This window comes from Octodon degus, unplaced genomic scaffold (assembly GCF_000260255.1).
Source record: "Octodon degus isolate 3935 unplaced genomic scaffold, OctDeg1.0 scaffold00152, whole genome shotgun sequence".
NCBI classification, from domain to species: domain Eukaryota; kingdom Metazoa; phylum Chordata; class Mammalia; order Rodentia; family Octodontidae; genus Octodon; species Octodon degus.
In genome coordinates, this window is record NW_004524728.1 from 3,761,194 (window position 1) to 3,785,053 (window position 23,860).

A 23,860-nucleotide genomic window follows, 5' to 3' on the forward strand; every position below is an offset into this window, starting at 1 on the left:
ACCCTAGGCCAGCATGTCTTCATCTCAGCTGATTACAACAGCAAGGACCAAACAAGGTCTATTCTGATGTACTAGGGGTTAGGATTTTAGTATATCTTTTTTGGGGACTCAAATCAACATACAATATCCACTGACCATTGTCTGTCTGTCTTTCTTTCTTTCCTTTTTTCACATTTTGTGAACAAAAATCAATTTAATTTTCATAGAGATTACAAAAAGCATACACAGGATTCCCATATATTCTTTACCCAGTTTCATCCAATATTAACAGTTTTCATAGTTATGGTTCAATAATCCAAATTTCAAAAGTTAGCATCGATGGAATTCTACTAAGCTGCACACTTTCTGCATTTTTTTTCTCTTCCTGTGTGCCTATGCCCATTTTATTGGTCTGCACCATGCCTGATAGGGACTGCGAGCGTGGCTGGCTGCCCAAGGCAAGGGGTCTGGCGTGAAGTACAAATGGAGCTGTGATTCCTGGGCTTAAATAAATACATAGTGGCAAGGCGGGGCCCAAGCGCTGGACTCTGGTCTGCCGGGGCAGCCTTGCGTGGACCCTGGGGACGCGGGAACCCCCCTGCGGGGCGTCAAGCCTGGAATGGCTCTCCCAGCCGGGTGGGGTGACCGCAACCCCTCTCCCGGGCCTGCCCCACCTCACCAGAGGGAGGGGGCGGGGCTTTTGGCTGGGGCCAGGCCCCAGTGGGCGGAGCTGGAATGTGAGTCGGCCTGGGGCGGGGCTTGGGGTGGGCGGGGCCTAGATGAACTGGAGCTGTCCTACAGCCCCAGCACAAAGCCCTGCTCATGCTACGCAGCGCGTTGAACCAGGTGCTCTCGAAGAGAGCTTTGCTGCCTTCCTCCTTGAGGATCTTGCATCAGCAGTTGATGGTTATGGTGTACATGATGTAGGCTCCTTTGTGCCCCGACTGCCTTATCATCCCACCCACTGTGTCAAAGGGATAGGACACCATGCTGGCCACGGCCGCGATGCTCTGCGCGATCATCCAGCTGACCAGGATGTGTGTGTTCTTGGGGTCTGGTGGCATGCCCTTGGTGGTGTCCTGGATGCCGAAATAGGTGGTCCGGTAGATGATAATGCCCTGAACAGACACGTTGAAGCCCTGGTAGGGCCTGCGGCTACCGTCACACTTGGTGATCTTCACCAGGCAGTCTCCCAGGCCCTTGAACTCATGCTCCGCATCTGACCTGCCCACGTTGGAGGCCAGCCGGGTCCGCGCGAAGTCCAGAGGGTACGAAGCACAGCGAGGTGGTCTCGGCCGCGGCCGCGGAGGCCAGGTGGCTGGTGAAGTACCTTCAGATCTGCGTGCGCTTGTCCATGCCCCCCAGGAAGATCTGCTTGTATTTGTCCTTGAAGGTGAAGTTGAGGGCTTGCGTGGGGGATGTAGCGGACGACGTTGGCTAGGTTGCGCTGCCACAAGGACAGCATGCCCTGCTCCTTGGGGATGCATACGATGCAGTTCACAAGGTCCTTGTACTGCTTCTCGGCTGAGATCTGCTTGCTGGCATGCTGGACCTGCAGTGGCAGCTTGACCCGCTCGATCCGGGCCATAGCAGTCTTGGAGATGGCGGTGGCGATGCCCCCCTCCCCCGCCAGCAAGTCCTTGGCGAAGGAGATGGCCTGTTCCCTCATGGTGGCGCTGCAGGAGAGCCGACAAGGAGAGTGGGGAGGAGGTGGCTGCTAGTTCAGCCTGGCTGCCGCAGAGACCGAAAGTCCACACTATCTGTATTTAACTAATTTTCCAATTTATGATTTTTTCTTTTTTCTTTTGTTCTAGAATCTAACCCAGCATAGTAAATCACTTATACAGTTAGTAACATCTCCAATCTATGAGACTTCTTTGTCTTTAGTTTTTATTAACTTGACATAGAAAATTTGAAGAATAATTCCATGTTGGTCATTTTCTTATCTTCGTTACACACTATTCAAGCCCCATAAGAGGGGCAATTTATTTTGGCTCACAGTTTTAGAGAATTTAGTGTATAGCTGACTCTGAGTCAGAAATGGCTGGGTAGGCAGGCCTGCTGAGAGCAGCTGCTTATTCATGCCAGCCAGGAAGCAGGAAGTGTCAAGGAGGAAGGTGAGCCCTCCACTCCCAGTCCTGGGATATGTGCCTTTCAGGCGGGCCCACCTGCTACCTGTGAATTTATCTATGAACTCATCAATGAATCAATGCACTGCTACGTGTAGCACGCCAATTATCCTATCACCTTTCTAAAGCTCTACGTCTAGTCATATTAGATTGGGGGGGCATTTGGGGTATAAACCGTAACAATTAGATAAGTATTGTGTAGTATGTCTTTATTTTGAATTTTTCAGATATTTCCTCATGATCAGAGTAGGATAAATAAACTTCTGGGAAGAACATACCATAGGTGGAATTCCCTATTTATCTCTTCATACCAAAGGTAAACGATACCAGTCTGGTTTAATCTCAGCGAGATTAACTAACCTTGACTCCTTCATTCAGGGTAAAGCTACCATGTACCCTCTTTCCTGCTCTATTCGTTGGACATTGCTCACCAAGTTCAGCAGCAGTGAATGAAGGACAGTAAGTTTCTTCTCTGGGGGTGGATATCAAAGAATCTGTGGACACAGGTGGAAACCAGCTCCATACCTATTTTGAAGGAGATACTTCGAGTCTATGGAATTCACTTGGTTTTCTTTAATCTCTTACCTATTAGTGTTAGCATTGCTCAGTGAGTTTTGGCTGTGGCAATTAGTTCTGGACAGTCAGTGCAATATTCTGTTTAATTCATACCACATTCTTTCATAAAGTAATTAAAATGATAGGCATTGTGATGCTGGATTAAAATAATTCCATTCACCAGAGTTGTGCAGGACTGAGTAGAATGCACATTGTTTTCTTTTTAATAACATCAGTTCTAAGAAACAGAAGCTCATCATCCATGCTCTGAGGGAATTCAAGCAGAGCTTCCTGGCTCCTGGGAGTGAGGGCATTGCATTGCTGAGGTAGTGCTCAGTTCATGCTCCGTGCTTAGCCTCAGCAGGAGTGTGACTTTGGAGGTCTTCCAGAGCTGAAATATAGACATTTGTTGGAAAAAGCAGTTCCTCATAAACTTTATAACCCCATTCCCAACTCCAGTTGTCAGTTTATAGCTTTCCAGATTGACATCTTAAATCAAGAAAATGTCATACATGTACAGTAACTGGCCTAATCTTTTCTGTAAATTGCTACCTGTGGTTTTCAGAAACATAGTAAATTGCTGGCAATTGACAATGTGTCTCTCTGCAAGGCTAACTTCACTTCTGCAGTTAACAAATCAATTTTCAATTATTCATGCACAACACCCATTGTCTAGGCTTTGATTGGCAGCCATTGATTTTTAGGGACCTGTAATTCTATTTTTATAGTGAAGTAAAATGTGTCACCTGATTGTTTGCATTCTCCTCAAACATAAAATTACAACTGTAAGCAGAAAAAATAACTATACCCTCAGTCTCATATCTCAGCTAATGGAGAGCACAGATCATTCGTTGTACATTCCAGGCCATGGGCCTCTGAGTAGGATGGGGTGTTTTCTCAGACTAAGAACTTTAATGTCCGATAATAACTCAAATACATAGCACATTTTTCTCCATTAATTCTATAATCCCAGGAGAACAATGAAATGATTAACTCTATTGTACAAATGAAAGCATCAGATGGCCCATTAGGAAATGGCACCATTACACAGTGGCACATTATTCTAGAAAAAAAAAGTAGATCATTTCCCAAAATGGCTCAATTGTACAGGATTTTTGTTCTTAACATAAGTTTGGGGGTACATACTGTACTTGTTCTGTTAAGACTTCTAGGTACCTTTTTCAGTGCAGCATACTTTCTTCCTTTCTTCTTTCTTTCTTTCTTTCTTTCTTTCTTTCTTTCTTTCTTTCTTTCTTTTTCTTTTGTTTTTGTTTTTTGTTTTTTGAGACAGTGTCTCCTTATGTAGTTTGGGCTGGTCATGTGCTCATTTTTCTAGCCCCCAGGCTGGTCTTGAACTCACGGAGATCACAAAATAATTTTTTCAGTGAGTACTGATTCTTAGCTAAACAATACACTTGTGCCAATATATACAATAATACACTAGTGCAAATATATTTAGCTATGTTTGCAGTGGAAAAATAACACTTGTAAAGGAACCCGAGCTTGAAGGCATGTCACTTGTTTTGGACTATAACATGGTAACTTTGTTTACAGCATGTATCTAAAAGGCCATTTCCTGAAGACAGTAACCCACGTCTTGCTCTATGATGGCACACCTTCATAATGAGATCTGCAGGTACAAGAGTCCACAAATGATCACAGGATTAAAAAAAGTCAAATTTATTGCAAGAGAAAGAAAGGTAAACTGCTTTTCTTAATGTGGTTGGTTAAAAACATAGTTTTCATATATGACTATCAGCAGTAAGCATTATATTCTAAGGCAGTAATTAAATATTAAATAAAGTTGTATTCTCGTGGTTCTTAAACACAGAATGGCATAATTTTACACAGGGTAACCTTTGCTTCTTTGGATATGTGTAACACTTCTGCTTTGTGTATTGAGAATTGTATAAGAACCCTCTTGTCATTAGAGCTTTCTATGCAATCATTATTTTATTACTTAAAATGTCTTGGTTTCTCTTTATATACAAAAGTTTATAAGAAAAGAGCTGGCTAGAATACTTTTATGTTCCAGTTTCCCTGCTTTTAGATTTTAAATTGTGTGCATCATTTTACCTTAGGTTGGATTACATGTTTCCGAAAGGTCCCAGGACAATGGCTTACAGGTATTCTGTCACGTGAGAGAAATCCAACCTTAGGCGGATTAGAGCTGATGTAGTTGTTTTACAAAGATATGAAGATGTAGCTTCTCTTCTTTATGTCCTGTTATCCTGACTAATGACTTGCTTGCTCTAGGTTATCTGGCAGATCAGTTATCTTGGTTCCAAACATTCCTTTGTTCGATATTCCCCAGCTGATCGGTTTGCACTCCTCATGAGTCTACTTACCTGCATTCTCAGGCTTCACCCTAAGTAAGGGGTCTAGGACTGCCAACATCTAGAGCTTAAGGGAGCATTGTGAACATGCTGAGATGACTGCAAGAGTCAAATGAGACGCAGCACTATTAAAATGTCTATCATCACCCTGTTTCTTGTGCAATCTGCAATAAACTGTCTCTATGCAAAGAGAAATTTTTGGGGTATGTCTGTAAGATATATGTGATTTTTGTTAAGTAAATCACAGAGTTAAATTTATGTCCTCGTTCAAGAATTTCTTTCCTTCTCTCTCTTTTTTTTCTTCTTACTTTCTAACTTCAGAGAAGACAACATTATGTGGCGGCATCCCAAGCTCCTCTGCGCTTGCAGGGCATTCAGCTAAATGCTCATTATTAGCATGTAACAGGCACTAAATATTCACTCATATTGTGTAGCGCTAGCCAAAGTCATAACTGATATTCTGTTAAGAAAAACAGAAGTGACAAAAATGTGATTAAGTGTGTTTCTCAGGCTTTCTTTTTATAATCTTATGAGCCATTGCAAATGTTACCTAAAATTCTTCCTCATTTAGATTTTGCTCTTAATTGAAGTTCCTCAACTGTGAGATTGTATCCATTAAGTACACTAATTAACTTCACAGCAAGAGAATACATAATCCTAATGGCATTGACTGGTGTTTTATTTGTTCTACTATTGTTGTTCTAGGATGACCTTATGTTCAATTTGCTCCATGGAGAATCAACCTGCACATTTGAATTTCCTTTAAAGGGGTACAGCAACACTTTTATTTTTTAACATATTTGGTACAGGGCCTCACCACACAGCTCAGATTCATAGTGTTTCTCCTGTTTTCAGCCTCGCCAGTGCTGGGATTACAGGCATGTGCCACCACTTCTAGGTGTCATGCTCAGTGTGCCTGCTCCCTGCTCCCTGCACTTGCCTGAGCAGGCAATTAGTCCACCAAGCTGTCTCGCTGGTCCCACAGCAGCACATTTTACAGGAAGCCATTCAAGCTGTTTTCTCTGGAGCCCAACACTACTATTGTTGAAATTTAGCAGCAGTGGCCGACCCTGACTGATTTACCTTTTAAAAAGGCGAACCCAGTGAGCTCCTACTTATTGAAACAACTTTCTATTTATTAAGAAATAACTGTTGCTGTTAGCAGAGCATAAAATGAGCCAGGCAAGCTTAGTGACCATCAGGAAAGTGCTCAGGGGCACCAGAGAAGGCAAGTGTGATCCGGAGCTCCTCCCACACAGCCTCCAAATTTTGATTGCTGTGCTTCCGGCCACTGCTGTGCAATGGCCAGTGTGGGTGCACCTGCCTGCACCTGTGAGGAAGCACCTGGAAGGCACCACGAGGCCGCGGGGAGGCTTCCAGCTGCCACTGCAAGTGCAGTTTACTGTGACCAGGAAGGACACATCCAGCTGGGTTTTTAGCAACACAGCTTAACCAGTAAATTTGGTATAGAATTATGATTTACTACTGACCTGCAGGGGGAATTTGACACAGAAGATGGAGGGAGGAAGATGATGGGGAAAAACCATTTCACAGTTATATGACCTAGTTAAACTTGAAAAATAAACTATATATGTAAGACATTTACTTTTGTTTAAAATGTTTTGGGCCTGGTGAGATAGCTTAGTGGACTAAGCTCCTGCTTTGGCAAGCACAGGGACTGGGATCAATCCCTGGCACCACATGCTGCACTTGCCCTGACCCCAGGTGTTCTGAGCTGGCCACTGAGACCTGGTATGGTGGTGCATGCCTGTAATCTCAGTGTTGAGGAGGCTGAAAACAGGAGGATCATGAGTCCAAGCTGCATAGTGAGACCTTGTACCAAATACATTAAAATAAAAAAATGTTTTGTTCTCTCTCTCTCTCTCTCTCTCTCTCTCTATATATATATATATATATATATATATTTATAATTCATTTTTGAGACAAGGTCTCACTATATAGCCAAGGCTGGCCTATAACTTATAGCAATCTTTCTGCCTCAGCCTCCTGTTTGTTTTCACATTTTTATAGGAAGGAAAATGTGGTACAAAAATTAAAATAATAAAATTAGAAACTCCATTTGACCAATCCATTCCCCTACTATGTGTCTTCCTGAGTTAAAAAAACACAAAAAAACCCCCATGCTGTTGTAATGCATGTTGTCCATGTTTACAGCCACAGAACTCACAATAGCTGCATCTTGGAAAAAGTCTATATAACTGTCAGTAGTTGAATAGACAAAGAAAATGTATTTGGACACACAGGAATACTACTATGCCTTAAAGAAAGATGCACTTGAGTCATTTGTAGGAAAAAGCATACACCTTGAGACCATATTATCAAGTGAAACAAATCAGACACACCACCTGAAATATTCCCTGTTTTTTATATAAGAAACCCCAAATATAATTAAAGAGCAAAATAAAAGGTAGGTATTTCCTGTGGGAAGAAACAGGGAGGTATATTTCCTCTAAGTGAGAAGGGGACCAAGAGACCGAGGGAGAAAGGAGGATGATGAGTTAGGCTGTGCTGCGCACCCACACCTACTGCATAGAGGGACACTGCAGACGTGCACAGAAATTGGTACAGATTAAATTTAAAATGTAGACACCATGTATTTCTGGCTAGGTATTTGATTTTTTTTTTTGAACAAACTTGTGTTAAGGTTTGTGTCTACTTGTCCCCTAAAACCTCATGTAGTCAAAGGGGCAACTTCTAGTTTGTGATTAATTCATGATCCAATGCTGAGATTATGGGTATGAGTACTACACCTGTCCTGAAGCAGATGGCCTGCATACAATATGAGGGAGGGAGAAAGGCTTGAAGTTGCCCAGCCACTGCTCCTCCCTTGTACTTTGCTGTTGTCTGCAGCCTTGAGCTGCTGCCCTCTGCCCTGTGCCACTCTGCCTTGGAGTCAGCGGAGTATGGACTGAAACCTTCACTAACTGTGAGCTTATCAAACCTTTCCTTCCTTGATTTTGGGTGTCAGGTATTTTGTCCCAGTAATGAGAGGGATATAGACATGCACTACAAAAATGCACAAAAATTGTGAAATATTAAAGTTAAAATGTCGAGACCATGTATTTCTGGATAGGTAATTGATTTTGTTTGAACAAAGCTTGTTTATTTGAAAGAAAAAGAAATGCAACTATTATGAAAAACCTAACACAACTTCTCTAGAAAAAAAAACTTATTTGAAATAAATTTGTAAAGAGAAGTATATAACTGTGGCCTTTCTGATTAATAGTTAATAATGCAATGCCCATCACAGTGATTACTTTAAAGTCTAGTCAGTGCCTGTTTGTGATTAGACTGTGTAACCTAACAGCAAATTACATTTTCTGGTTGTCTCCTGAGAAGAGATTCTCAAATCTTTGAATTTGCACTGAACGTCATGATAAAACACAAGAGAGACTTCAAAATTTGTAGTTTTCCTTTCTTGGGGCCAAGATAAAGGGGTAAAATTTAGGTCACCATATCAATAAAGAAATATTAGAGCTTTATTTTCCATAACTATATTCACTTGAGGAATTAAATTCATTGAAATAAAATTCAGCTGTGTCTGCACTGCCTCGTTCTACTTTCTGAAATACAGTTTCATCACTTGGAAAAGTATTGGCATGAGCAAAACTTAAAATCTGTTATCTACAGATTTAGCTTCCTTTAGAATTTGGACTCTACAGTAGAGCTACCTAAAAAGACCTTTAAATTCTGAACAAATACCTTCCTCCATCATTTTTGTTCTTTCACTCCTCTCTAGGCAAGGAGAATAAAACCATAAGAGCGAGACATGTGCAAAGCCTTCATTTTTATGGTGTTCTAAATGTCCTCATGGATTTTATAAGATGCCCAATTTACTATTTATAAAATGGCATTAATATTATTGACAGGCTACTATCAATTTTGCTGGGAGACTTTGAACTAAATATGTTAAGTGTGCCCACTGTCTTCTTGAAAATATCAAGCTGGCACCAACACTAGGATACTAAAGAAGCTACAGTTCTTGTAGCTCCCCCAATGGAATTCCTAGAACACTGTTTCTGTGAAAGTTGGACATCATTTCTTGAGACATTACTTTTTTGTGGGGAGAGAGAGCTCTGGGGATTGAAAGCAGAACTTTAGCGCCTGCTGCATCAGCTGCTTTTTTGTTTCAATATTTTGACAATTTTGAGATAGACTTTCACTGATTCATTGTGCTGAACAAGCTAGACTTGAAATTATGATCTTTCTGCCTCAGCCTCCCCAGATTGCTGGACTACGGAAATGGGCCACTGTGTCTAGCTGAGATGCCATTCTTCAGTATGGATGTTAGAAGCTTACAGGCCTCTGTAAACATTGTCTTTGAGGACTTTTCTCAGTGTTTGTCCGTGTAGAAAGAAATCATTTATAATATGATAAAAGTGAATTTCAAACTAATTAATAAATGAAAAGTTGCCTCCATTTAATAATAAAGGAAGCCACAAGACAGAGCTGAATGCCATTATCTGAGAATAAAAAGAAACCCAAGAGGCAACAAGGTGTTAGAAATTAATTAAATTGTAGCCACCTGGAGGAAACTTGGAATTTGGTTTCTTATGTTTATCAGTCTTATTTACCTCTCTACAATGCCCTCAATTCGGCAGAACCAGGGATTGAACTCAGACCCTGGAGCTTGCCAGGGAAGTGCTTACTCCACTGAGCTATTTCCCCAGCCCCAATGCCTTCAATTTGGAAGACCATGTCTACTATGGCAAGCAAAACTAGAGAGCAAAGGAAGAAGTGAAGTCTTGAGCAGGACAAAATGTTTTCCCAGCGATGTTCATGGGAATAATTTTCAGTGGTAGCAAGAATGACTGAAAAAAGCAGACTTATTTCATTGCCCCTAACTGGGTCCTCAAGCAAAAATGCAGGGCAGAAGGAGCTCATAAAGAAGTGAGCTCTAGTGGGGAAAGGTAGAGTCAAGAGAGGGAATAGGCTTCTGTTGTTGACACTTGGGAAACTTGTTACGTTTCTTAAAGAATCCAGCTACTGGCAAATCAGACCTCTGTGGAAATAGACTATAAACATTGTATATAAGTTTGTATATAACTAACATTGTATACAACTGAAACAAAACCAGAAGACCTCTATTTGGTTTTCTTATTTTTGTTTTTGTTTTGTTTTCTCATGATTTTTAATTTTAATTGTGTTGTCATCACTAGAGTCTATGAAATTTCCTAATATGGAATGCTTTACCTTCTTGGAAATTAAATTTAGTTTTATCTACTCAATTATATTTAAATATTTACTTTTGAATATTTACTTTAATTTTTAAAGTAAATTAAATGCTGTGGTAAATAGTTGTTCTAACACAAAAAAGCTGTGCAGTTACCCTACTTGTCCAATAACAATCAAAAAGCCAAACTATTTGCATCTGAAGCTATATTAGTGCACAAACAAATCAAATTTTACTTTATCTTATACTTGTTATTCAAAAAATCTGTTACATTAGTTTTTAAGTTATTTTTTAAATGACTTTAAAAAACTAACATATTTTAATATTTTTATTTGCTTTTACTAAATTTTGACAGTCACCTAATAGTCTATTATAAGAAATTTTTTTCATATACACTCAGAATTACTATTTAATTTAGCAGAAGACACACAGTGGTTTGATGAAAATCTCACACAGCAATTCTTCTAGTAGTGAAATCCTATTCTAAATTGTGTGTGTACGTGTGTACACATTCTATCTCTTGTGTTCTTTCCTGTTTCTTTTTATCCTTTTTAGACAGGTTCTCACTGTGTAGCCCAGGCCAGCCCTGAACTTACTTAGTAGTGCAGGATAGCCTCAAACTTGCAGTGATCCTCCTGCCTCAGCCTCTTGAGTTCTGGGATTACAGGTAGGAGCCACCGTGCCTTATCCTCCTCTTTTCATTTTAGTAAGTAACAGTAAGGAGTGGAAGCCTCTATTTGTTAGAACATTTGATTTGTTGTCTCTGCCTGTTTGGATGGTCATGGGGTGTGTCTCCAAAAGCCTGTGGAGTAGGCCTAGGGATAAATTCTACCTTCCTGTGGTTGACTGCATGGGTCTCCCTGGCAGAGTACTTATAGTCTTTGAACTTAGGTTCTTCATAGAACAAAGAAAATAGTACTGGCCTGAAGAGTTACTGTAGGAATAGGACAGAAAATATCAGTGTAAAACCTGTGTGGAGAGAATGCAATCAGGAAATGTTAGCAACTGTTCCTGTCATTGAAATTAAAGTCCATGATCAACCTGAGATGTCATTACAGATTTCTTTACCTTTTCCTGTCCCACTTCTATGCATATATTTGTTCATATATAATTATATTTATCCTGAGTACTTGGAGAATTACTTGGTCCCTTCCCATTTGCAAAAGATATTTCCCCCTATTTATTGTCTTTTGTTTTGCTCATTATTTATATTTTGGTATTCTCCTATAACAGAAATCACACAATGTTTAAGCTGTATGTCTGATGCGTTTCACTTAACATGAAGGTCTGAGGGTGCATCCATTTCCTAATAACTCAAGTGCATCCTTCTCTAAGGAAGAGATGTCCTCTGTTGTGTCCTGACACCCTATTTCCTTTATCCAGTCATATGTTGGTGGGCATATAAGCCACATCCAAGATGTAACTATCATGATTTATATTGGCGTAGCATGGACTTGTGTGCATCTCTGAAATATGATGTCTAACTCTTTGGTGAAGATCCCTAGAAGGGGTGTAGTAAGTTGAATGGAACTCTAGTTTTAATGTTTTGAAGCATTTCCATACCAATTTTCACAATCGTTGCACTAGTTTATGTTTCCCACAATGTAGGCATGTTCATTTTGGGCCAAAGCCTCAATATCATTTGAGATTACTTGATTTCTTGATGATCCTTCTTTCAGGAGTAAGACAGAATCTCAGTGCTGTTTTAGTGTGAATTTCTCTAATGGCCAGAGATGTTGAACTATTTTTCCCCTGAATATTTATTACATTTCTTCCTCAGGAATATTTATTCATTTCAGTTATCTATTTTGGGTTGGGTCTTTTATATGGGGGGCCTAATTTTAAATAACTCTTTATATATTCTACACATTGGTTTTCTATCAGAGAAGGTAACTTTTTTCATTTTATGGATTCTCTCTACTCTTGATTATAGAGAAGAGTAGAGAGGTTTCTCCATTGCTGTTCACAAGCCTTTTACTTTCAGTGATTTCATTTGTTGATTCTCAGAGCTAGTTCCTGTGCAATTCAGTTCTGTGCAGAAAGTACTTGACTATGCCTTTCAATAATTCAGCCTGTGTGCCTGATACACGTCACTTAATGTCAAGTGTTTCTGGCTTAACATTTAGACTTTTTTTAATCTACTTTGATTTTAGTGTGATACAAGTGATAGATCTAGAGTCTATCTTCTACATGTGATTCCAAGTTTTCTCACCACCATTAATTAAAGAGGCTATCTTTCTTCCAATGCAATACTTGGAGAATTTGAAGCATTAAAATAATTCAGAGAGTACTTAGATAAAAAAGCTACAAGGCTTTCAATAGAGCAAAAAATAAAACAGTGTTAGCCTGTGATTTTACTTACCTCTGAGATGAAGGCGCAATGCCAGGCTCTTTTAGAAAAAGAAAGTATGACTTAGATTTCCAATATATTTCTTGGTATCTTAAATGTGTCACATGAAACAAATTTTCATATTTATTTGCTGCATGTATTACTTGGAGGAAAAAGATTTCAAGTCATGTAATTTATAAGAAAGAAATGATGACTTAATTGTGCCCTTGTTGATCTTAAAGTTTAGTGTAAATGGCCATGCAGGCTTCTAAAAACGTTCAAAATACTCCCACTGGGAACGGTGGAGTTTCCCAGAGAATTTGGCAGCAGATGTATATCAAAAAGCTATTTACATATTGGGCAGGATTTAATTTGTAGTGTTATAGCTGTGAAGTCAGCTTACAAAATGCAGGTCTTCCCACAGGATCATTATACTTAATGAACTTGTCCTACAATTTTTCCTTTTAATCCCAGTGTATAGCAATAAATATGCATCCTAAAGTATTGGCTGAGTTTTGTTGATGGCTATTACTAATTGTAATAATGAACATAATCATAACTACCATTTATTGAACCGTTACAGTATGCTGAGTTCTTCACTAAGCACTTTAGAACCATTATCTTGCTTAATTCTCTTAGCTCAATGGAATTGATGCTAGCGTTCCCTTGTAGAAAAGGAAATAAAGCTTCATCATATTCAGTAATTTGCAACGAATGGTGCTCTCCATAGAATAGCTGATGGCTGACCCTTCCCAGGCCCCCATAAACATATTCCTCTCAGGAGTACACCAATTTCCTTCAAGCATGTGAATCCAAGAGAGAGAGGTTGAGTCCCTCTTCATAAGAAGACTGAGTCTTTACTTTTTGAGACAAGGTCTCACTATACAGTTCAGGCTGGCCTTGAGCTGACTTTGTAGGCCAGACTGATCTTGAACTTACAAGAATCCTCCTGCCTAGTCTTCTGAGCACTGGAACTGCAGGCGAGCACCACCATGCCAGCGGGGACTGAGTCTTGATCAATCTTGTTGGAGCAAACCCTCCTCTGTTCTCTTTGTGATTGAGGAGGGAGCAAGAGCATCTACTCATGAAGGAACAGGTAGGAGGAGTTTGGTTGTATGACTTGTGGGAAAATGTTCTCTTTTAGAAAGACACAAAAGGAGCATTATTCAATCTTCTAAACTTGTGTGTCTTGAAGTTGTTAACTCCAGATATTTTATCAGGTTTTGTTCTCCCATGATATGATTCCTTATGCTATCATATGATCTCTTGTGTAATAACATCTTATGATGAATGAAATTGAAAATGAAGTTCTGAAATCAGCCTCTACCCAAGCTCCCAAATTTTTAAATGCTGCAGAAAAAGCATCAGAAGAACTGTGCTGAATGTTCCTAGGATATCACAGAAGACATGAACTAAACCAGTAACGAACACTATTGACATCCACAACAGCCATTCCTCCTTTCTTCCTAAGCCAATCTTGATATCTCTGACATAATACCTTTGCAGTATGCCCTTGTTATGTAAAAAGGGGGCATATCTGGTGAACCGTGAAGACTCAGGGTGTGGATCTGTTTTTGTTTAAGTAAATCCTGGTCATTATATTCCCATTGCATGCTTAGCAATTGAATTTGTGGAAGCAAAATATCTCCTATGAATTAAACTTGAATGTCACAGATGGCCCCTTCCATAATATGCTATTTACGAGAAGCAAGTTGCTGCATGTAATCAAGATTCAAGGGTAGTTTTAGAGAGCTCATGGGCATATTTTTAAATTAACACAGTATTTTTAATTTGAAAAGATTTAGCAAAAATATACCAATACCCTTTTAAATGTATATACTCTTTAAGTCCATTATTTCAGCTTTTCAAATTTTTTTCCTGTACTTTTTAGGGAAGGGTCTGCAGGGTGTTCAGGGTCTCACTACTAGATCGCTGGTAGTGAGTCTCCTGTTTACAGCCTCCCAAGAGCTGGGATTACAGGAGTGTGCCACCATACCCAGTCTCAATAGCCATCTCAGAGTGCTCCAGGGGCTGGGCAGGCACAGCAGGCCCATGGATCCAACCCCCAGTCTCTGTACCTGCTTGCAGGCACTTTAAACCACTGAAGTATTTGGCCAGTCTTTCAGCTTTTCAATTTTATTTTTCTTTCTTTCTTTCTTTCTTTCTTTCTTTCTTTCTTTCTTTCTTTCTTTCTTTCTTTTATTTTTGGCAGGACAGAGGATTGAATTCAGGCCTTTGTGCTTGCCAGGCAAGCACTTATTCTACTGAGCTATCTCCCCTGTCCTAGCTTTTCAATTTTAATAGGTAGAATAAATCTAAATAAAATTAATACCATTTGTTTTATCATTAATTACAACAGTAGTTTTGAGGCAACATGCTTAACAGACAAAAAATTGTGTATCCTTTCTAAGTATGATGAAAATGCCTTAACCACCTAAAGAAAAGATTGACAATTCTGGCTATAACATAGTAATTGGTACTGGGATTGTCCTTTTGATGAAAATGACAATAAAACTGGGTGACATCTGTCAAGTAATTGTTTTGTGACAGTGAGCAGCAGACAGATCAATATTGTGGTCCTTGGAAGAAGGAAGGATACAATGCTCCATGTAAAATAGATCACCTTGGCTTTCTGATTGGCTTTCTGTTACAGATTGGTATTGTTTCTCACTGGTGGAAGAATATTGAATACAATATGTTGACCCAAATTCATACGTTGAAAACTTAATACCAATTTGATCCTGGTGATTGGTGGGACTAAATGGCAGATGTTTAAATCATGAGGTCTCCATGCTCCTGAATAGATGAATGTTGATTATCAGTGGACTTGAGACTGTGCCACAGGCTCCGAGACAGCTGTGCCCTGGAGCTGTAAGCCACAGTAAACCTTGTCTCCTTATAAATTGATTTTTTAAAGATATTTTATCACAATGGTAGAAGGCTAAGAAAATTTGTACCAGAAGTAGAGCCATATTGCAGTTATATCTGATGATGCAGTTCAAAAGGCTGTGGATTTGGTTTGTGGGAGGAATTTTGAAAAGTTTGGAGAACAGGCTAGAGAAAGTGTAGAATGCTTGAGGCAGAGCTTGAGGGGCAAAGAAAGTAAAGGTTGGGCAAGTGAGGGTTCTGATGGAAATCAGGCTCTGCTGGAAATTGTACTAGAGAGCATTCTTGTTATCTGACTAAAGAGCTTGTTTGCATTTTGTCCATGCCTGAGAGTTTGTGGGTTTCATGTAAAGGTGATGGGCTAATTGCTCTGATGGAAGACATTTCAGGGCCACACAGTATTTAAGCATGAAGATTATTGGCTGTTCATAGTAAAACTTATAGGGAGAATTGTGAGAAAAAAAATGGAAAATTTGAAAAGTTGTGAGAAAAAGAATGAAATAAAAGCAGTGGCCCAGGAGGGTGTGATGCTGAGCACCATGGCACAGGAGCGGAGTTCTCGGTCCCAGGATAGGGAGAAAGAGGCCTTGAGGGCATCTCAACAATTGGCAAGATCCTAGCTCTTAGGAAGGTACTAAAGATTAGACTAGTCTCTGAAAACTTTCCTTAACAAAAGTCTTAGGGCACGGTTCTCGCACAGAGCTGCCTACAGAGCTGTGTCTCTGGGATTAACTGCTCCTTGCTCAGGGTAGCTGCAGCTCTGCATCAAGGCATGTTCAGTAGAGCTCATCATGGTGCCAGACTTTGACTCTGTCCATGTGATGCTGGTCTTTTTTTTGGTACACAAAATGCATGAATTGTGGCATCTTTGGGGTTTTCACCAAGATTTCAAAGGTCAACCTCAAAAACCAGACTGTGATTCAAGGGAATCAGAATCCCTCACACAGAACCCGAGAGGGTGATGTATAAATTTGTGAAAACAAAATTGAAGCTTCAGTTGAAGCCCAGGAATTAGGGGATAACAGGAACATGGAAGGCCTGCTGAAAACAGCTTCCGGCAGTGAGGAGAACTGACCCAAGGCAGTGACCTAGGATATTGCTGCAGCCATTCTGTTGGATTAGAGCTGGCCAGGTCCATCCACTGATGCTTACTTCAGTCCATTATGCACCTGGCTACATAGATGTGGAGCTGCCAGATTTAATGTTTGACTGCCTGTACTTTGGTCTTGTATTTGTCTGATCCTTCCTTTTTCTCTTTAGAAATAGAAATGTTTACCCTTAGCTTTGTACCTTGGAATGATACAACTTCTTAAATTTTTTTTCAGAGTTCACAGTTAAGAGTTTATCTTGAGTCTCAGAAGAGAATATGAACTTGGGTTTCTGAACAATACTGTAGCTCTTAAGAGTCTGGGGACTTCTGGAATGAGACTGAACGCTTTTGCCTTGTGGAATGGACATTAATTAGCCTTTGGGGGTCCAGGGTGGAATGGTATGGTTTGGATCTTAAATGTTCCCTACAGGCCCAGGTGTTAAAGGGTTGGTCACCAATGTGTGGATTACTGGGGAGGCAGACGAATCTTCAGGTTCTTAGTGGAAGGGATTTAGATCATTGGGCATCTGTCCTTAAAGGGATTCTTCTTTCTGCCATTCTTCTTTGCTTCCTATCTTCCATGAAGTGATCAGCTGTGCTCTTCCATATGCTATTTGTGAGGATGTTGTATGTCATCACAGCCCCCAAACAATGGACTCAACCAATACAGTAGGGAACTGAAGCCATCATCTCAAGTAAATCTTCTTTATAAATTGACCATTTCAAGTAATTTGTTATAGTAACAGAAAGCTAAGTATTATAAGCTATAAGTTAATTTCTTTTTTTTTTTCCTTTCTCTCTTTACCCTTTGTTCTTTCACTACAGGATGAAGCAGGCATAAGAACTTTTTCTAGATGTTGGCAATGTGATACTGGAGGTCCCATACTCCAAAATTGTGAGTCAATAAATTTTCTTCAGGCCTCAAGCCCACTTAGAACAAATGCAGAAGACAATATCATAGAAGAAATTGGAAATCACACACCTGAAATCTCTGAAATAATAGGGTCTGAAGCAAAGAAACAGCTGCAGAAAGGTATAGAGGAAATCAGATCAGAAATAATTTCTGAAGTAAAAAAAAATGATAACTATAATTAAAGAAGTAGTACATGCTTCTAAAGAAGACACTGATAAAATAGAGGAAAACAGAAAAATGATGGAAACTTTGAATTAGCAATATAGGAAAGAAATAAAATGCATGAAGCAGATTCAAAGAGATATACAGGAAATTAAAACCTCAATCACAAGCTGACAAAACCATTTGAATGGAAGTGAAAATAGACTTTCAGACCTTAAAGACACCATTGCAGCTAGTAAGAAGGTAAGAAAAGATCTCTTAAAAACAACTAGGGCTCTTTCCTTGGGACCCGCCAACATGGGCTGCGTTCGGACCAAGACAGTGAAGATGGCAGCCTGTGTGGTCATTGAGAAGTACTATACGCTCCTGGGAAACAACTTCCACACTAACAAGCACGTGTGCAAGGAAATCGCCATCATCCCCAGCAAGAAGCTCTGCAACAAGATAGCAGGCTATGTCACACATCTGATGAAGTGGATACAGAGGTGCCCTGTGTGGGGTATTTCCACTAAGTTGCAGGAGGAGGAGAGATAATTATGTCCCTGAGGTCTCAGCCTTGGATCAGGAAATCATTGAAATAGATCCTGACACTAAGAAAATGCTGAAGCTCTTGGACTTTGGCAGCCTCTCCAACCTGCAGGTCACACAGCCTACCATTGGGATGAATTTCAAAACAGCACATGAAGCTGTTTGAATCTTTTTGCTATGCTGCAATGTCAATAAATTTAGGACAATGAAAAAAAACAACAACAACTAGGGTGCAGGAAAAAAATTGAACATCTGCAAGATGATGCAAAGACAACCAATGTAAGACTAATAGGCATCAATGAGAAAGAAGGAGCCAATACACATGATATAAAAAGAATATGGGTAGAAGTAATAGCAGAAAACTTCCAAAATATGGGGCAACAATCTAACATTCAGGTAACCAAAGCATATAGAACTCCAGATAACATCAACCCAATTAAAACCACACCCAGGTATATAACAATCAAGATCCCAGAAATTCAGCACAAGGATAGTATACTAAAAGCCACTAGAGAAAAGAAACAGATCACATTTAAAGGAAAACCCATCAGAATAATGGCGGATTTCTCTTCACAAACCATCAAGTCAAGAAGAGCATGGAACAAAGTACTACAAGTCTTGCAACAAAACAAATTCTAACCCAGACTGATATATCCTGCAAAACTCTCTTTCAAGTTTAATGGAGAAGTGAAATACTTCCATGACAAAGAACAACTAAAGAATTTCATGATGACAAAGCCAACCCTACACAAACTACTAAAAGACATTTTAGAGAGGGATCAAAATGACCACAACTCCATGAATGAGAATGGAAAGAACCCACCAAATAGGGCAAACAATTAAACACAAGAGAAAAAGAGCTTTACAACAACAGGTAAATAACATGTGAAACATAAATCAGTTCATCTTAATTATAACCGTCAATGTAAATGGACTTAATTGACCAATTAAAAGAAATAGACTGGCAGAGTGAATTAGGAAGCAAAATACAACAGTATGCTGTACAAGACTTCATCTATCAATTGACTGGTTTATCCTCAAAGTTTTTTCCAGCTGGTAATTTCAATAGTTCTATGATTTGTGCCTCAGGAATGCAATTGTTTTCATGAATCATAAATAATGCTTTGTCTTGACTTTATGGCTTATTGACTTAGAAATAAGTTTTCTGCAAGATTTCTTACTCATCACAAGTCATTTAATCTTCAGTATGGACATGGATATAGCTAAGTGGTACATATGGCTTCCTGACAAAAGCAAGGTCTTCAGTTCAGTGCCCAGTACCAAAACAAAACAAACAACAACAAAAACAAACAATCCCCAAATCTTTAGTATCCAGTTACATCAGCACAAAATGGACTGAGGATTGGATATTTTAATGGTGGGAACTTGTGTGGCCTTATGTCAAAATAAAGGTGAGGAGGTGGAAGGGGTGAGAAGACAGTTTTCTTGATAATTCATGGCAGGTTAGTGGCTAAGGATAGCCATGCATGGAGTGCCAGGTGAAGTGTTACTAGATGTTGTGAAAGACTGGGAAGAAATTTGGAGAGGAATGGGAGGAAAATAAAAGACCTAAGGTGATGCAGATGTTAAAATTAGAAGAACAAAGCCTCATCATGCTTAAATTTTAGCTGCAAATTTGTTATTGTCCTCTTCTTAAAAAGTATTTTTAATTGGCAAGAAATGATTTTATATATTCAACGTGCACAACACTATTTTCTATGCATATACATGTAATGGAATGGCTAAGGTAATTAACATACATTACATACTTATTTTTTTCTGATTCAAACATTCCATACTAGAACTTGAAAATGTTTTATGAATATGTTCAATGACTTAAAGCAATATAAGGTAACAATGAAAAAAGAGATATAGGTTCTAACCAGAAAAACAGGACACAAAGAGTAGAAATTCTAAACAGAATATTATAATACCTGAAGTGATAAATAATTAGATAATTTAGAAGAGATTAACAGCTACTAAAGGAGCAACAGTGACTGTAAAGGCATATTGATAGACATTCTTTGTTGTTTGTTTGTTTGAGACATGGTTTTACCATGCAGTTCAGGCTAGCTTTGTGTTCGCCACATAGCCCAGGCTATCCTCCAACCCATGAAGATACTCCTGCCTCAGCCTCTTGAGTCCAGGGATTACCATGATTGGCTAATATTCTTTTATCTAAACATAGAGAAGTGTTAGGAAAGAGCAGAAAGTCTACTACTTCAGTAACATTAGAGAAAGCCTTCAGTTTTCTGACATCTGACATTGAGCAGTTAGATTCCCAGAGAAGAATATTTTTGCATTTAATTATAATTGGTGTTAAACTGATGCAAGAGGAAGATGCAGGGAAAATATCTCTAAAGCACTTGGAGGAAGGGTGCATTACTTTCAGGTGAAATAATGAGAGGAGCAGTCACCATATCAGAAGCTGAAGAAGTCAGAACACAATGGAGCTTGATCTTCAAAGTGCTAGGAGAAAACTCAGCCCATCCCAGAGTTCTTTATATTGTAATTTTCTTCAAAATGAGGATGAACTTAAAGCACTTTTACATCAATAAACATGAATGATTATGTTGCCAGTAAGCATATATCTAATAAATCATTAAAGATATATTAAAAAAAAAGAAAAAAGAAAAAGAAATAGAAGTAGGTTGATATGTGGGTCTTTCAAAAATTTTATTTGAAAAAAATTTTATTTGGATATTTCAAGCATGAGGCTAACTATGAAAAGTAGAAAATATGAAGAGAACAAACAATAAATTGTCTCAGCATCTACCACGTTGTCTAGGGCACACTGAATGTGGGTCAGTCCTCTACAGAGTCACCTCCCTTAGAGAGGCCTCTGGAGTGGATGGGAAGCGCAAACCACAGCTAGCACCTCCAAACCTACCTGAACGCACCGAGAAGGGGGATTTCTGAGTGCATCCTAAGGGCTCCTGCTTTTGCCTTTTGGGGACAACTCGTTCTAGGTAGATTGTCCAGTGTTTAGCTCTGTCTTGGGTGAAATAAGACTAAAAGGGCCAAACTAAGGTACAGGAAGATGTTCTTTTTCTAACATAGAAGGGTAGAAATTTAGTTTTAAATAAGCACTCTGCAGAAGGAGATGAAGAACATGCAAAAATCAGGTACAAGTGGAGAAACAGGGCAGGGAGTGCCTGAGAAGCTGGCTTGGGGAGAAATCTGAGGATGGTGTTACAATGAAAGTCCCCAGGGAAGGCTCAGGTCAGGAACCCTCTCTCTGCACATGTGTGCTGTGCACGACAGTCCCGCAGCCCTACGAGTGTGCCCTGAGACAGCCACGCAGGTGAGCTGGCTGACGGACCACGTCTGAGGAAGCAGACCTGGACATGAGGAAGGAACAGCAGCAGCAAGCTGGCCGCAGGACGCCGGCTCCACAGGGAGCGCCTCTGCTAGCTGAGTAACTATCTCAAACACACTACATACAAGTAAAAAACAATTAAATCACGAGGTAGGCAGTAGGTTAAGAGACAAATAAAACTTAATGTGCATACTGATTACTTATTAAATTTGAAGTTATTTTCTAATCATTCTGTGAAAGAAGATATCTAAAGCAGTAAATAATTATTGGTAAACCATCACAATATTGGCAATTTTTAGTAAAATAGCAGACTATTAAAGAGAGATGTTAGGACAAAGACATTGGCCTTGGTATGAGCCAGGTAGTATCTGGTTCTTTCACACATTCATTGACTAGAGAATGACACAGAAACAGATTCTGCGTTCATAAAATAGACAAACAGAAACCATCTCTGGAGGAGATGGAGGAATCCCTGGGCTTTCCTACTGCTACACGGACTCAAATGCCCTTTGTTGCATGGCAGATCTCACTAGCATCTTTGTGGGATTCTCTAAACCTCTGTGCAGGCCAAAAGGTCAAGCAGATTTTCTAAGACCTGAATAAATTACATTGACAAATAAAAGTCTTTAATGGTGAGCAGAAGGCCTGCACCGTGACTAAAACAACAGTGTACATCCAAAAATTATATTTACAAATGAGTTTGAAAAATAGCTATTGCTTTTTATTTAATCATTGTTAGATTCCTTTTTATAACAACATTATGCTGTATGCGAGAAAATATTTAAGTCACTTAAATAAAAATTCAATACAAACTGCTCTTCCATTTGGATGGCAACCAAGCATGATTTTACAGGAGTCAAAAGGAAGATTTGTTCTTGCTGACGTGAGCTGGAGGGGGTAACATGTGGGAGTCCAAGGCCCACCCGGCATCATCTCATCAGGAATTAGAAGTGGGAGCCATCACAGAAGGATGTTTCACTAACTATACATAAGTCTTCCACTTCAAATATGTAAAGATGTGCTTCTTTGTAGTGTATTTATTTTCACACTTGCTATTCAAACTGTGATACCAATTTTGCTATGGGGTATTGCTGTCTTCATGTTTATAGCCAACCAGTTTTCTTGCTTTAATGACAAGAATAATAAAAAGAAATTAACATTGAACTATTTGAAGCTGTGGTCATATCGACACTACTTTTTCAAAACTGTATAAGACTGTCCATTTCAACATGAAAGTGGAACATGAGGCTGTTTGCAAATTGTATTGTATTTTTTAAATATACTTGTTAGGGCTGGCAATAAAGCTCAATGGACTAAGCACCTGCGTAGGCAAGAGCAGTGGACTAGAGTTCGATTCCTGCCTGACATGCTGTGCTGGCCCAGCCCCTGGGCGAGCTGAGCTGACCACTGAGTCTGGGCCATAGTGAGACCCTGTACCAAATACATAAATATATATATATATATATATATATATATATATATATATATATATTTTTTTTTCTCTTATTTATTTGGTACAGGGTCTTGTATGCAGCTTGGACTTGTAGTGATCCTCCTGTCTCAGACTCCCCAGTGCTAGGATTACAGGACTGCATCACTGTGCCTGGTTCCGGGCCCTGCACAGGGTTCTAAGAAGACACTGCATGCAGTATTGGCAATTGAACTCAGGTCCTAGTGCATGCCAGGCAGGCACTTAGGCTGCTGAGCTATCTCCCCAGTCAATGGAAATTGTATTGTATTGGAAATAATTCCAAGGAAACTGTTTTGTTTTATATCTAGATGCCTGTCCCTCAAACCTTCATTTGGTTATAGAGGGTCTTTTAGGAGTGACTGGATTATGGGTGTGTGACAGTGAATTAGGACACTGATTTGATTAGCATAGTTCTGGGTGTGATAGATTTACTGAGGAGGGAAGCCTTACCCAATGTGTGGGTGGCACCAACAAATGCATTTTTTGGTGGATGGAAAAAGTGTTGGAGGTGGGGAGGCAGAAGAAGGCTGGTGTTTCCTGCCTACCACACCAAGGACTGTTCCTCCTCTGCCATGTTCTTCTGCCATGCCACCCTGCCTTGGCGCCTGCCAACTCTGGGCTAAAATGTCTGCAAACTGTGAGCCCAAATAATCCTTCCTTCCTAAAGGTGCTTTTTTATTCTAAGTGTATGATGAACAGTGTAATAGATACAAGAATACTACAGAAAGATAATCTATACCTGTCAAAATAGATAATAATGACATTCTACATGGCTGAAAATGGACAAAATACAAAGGAAAAAATGAAGAAAAAAGAAGAGGACAGGTCTGGTAACACACACCTACAATATAGGCACGAAGGAGGCTCAGGCCAGAGAATCATGAATTCAAGGTCAGTGTGGCTATGAAGGATAAACGGAAATCATGTGTCAAAGAGAGAGAGAAAGAGGGAAAGAGAGAGAGAGAGAGA

General features: G+C 39.6%; 2 pseudogenes; one reads left to right on the forward strand and one right to left on the reverse strand.

Annotated features, from left to right (window-relative positions):
- Positions 1–839: 839 nt before the first annotated feature.
- On the reverse strand, positions 840–1,659 carry LOC101580419 (annotated as a pseudogene).
- A 16,211-nt stretch (positions 1,660–17,870) lies between these two features.
- Positions 17,871–18,267, forward strand: LOC101580818 (annotated as a pseudogene).
- Positions 18,268–23,860: the final 5,593 nt, after the last annotated feature.